Raw genomic sequence first — 595 nt, forward strand, 5'->3', positions numbered from 1 at the left:
TTTCTATCCCCAAATATTTCCCTCCATCCAAAACTCCTAAACTTAGAAATGGCATAACATTGTTCTGTCAAATTGACGGAGAGCCAATATATGAAGCTTGGGGGAGATTTAAAGAACTTCTTAGGAAATGCCCTCATCATTTGTTACCAGATTTGTTAATAATTCAAACTTTTTATAATGGATTAGTGGGATCACTTAGATCGATTATAAATGCTGCGATTGGTGGTTCTTTAATGTCAAAACCTTTTGATGAGGCTTATTTGTTAATAGAAGAGATGGCTACCAACAATTTTCAATGGCCCTCTGAAAGGGTAAATCCTGAAAGATTAGCTAGTATCCATGATTCTGATGCAATATCAATGTTAGCTCCACAGATTGCTGCATTATAAAAGAAACTAGATCATTGTGGGATGAATTATTCTCCAACACCTCATGTGATTGAAGAGAATTCATCTGGGCAATTTGTGGATGCTCAACCTTCATATGAGACTTTAAATGCTATTAATAGACCCAACAACCCTTATTCAAACTATTATAACCCAGGTTGGAAGAATCATCCAAATTTTAATTGGAATAACCATTCTTCTACAAATCA

This window comes from Phalaenopsis equestris, unplaced genomic scaffold, assembly GCF_001263595.1.
Source record: "Phalaenopsis equestris unplaced genomic scaffold, ASM126359v1 Scaffold235140, whole genome shotgun sequence".
In the NCBI taxonomy this organism is placed as follows: Eukaryota; Viridiplantae; Streptophyta; class Magnoliopsida; order Asparagales; family Orchidaceae; genus Phalaenopsis; species Phalaenopsis equestris.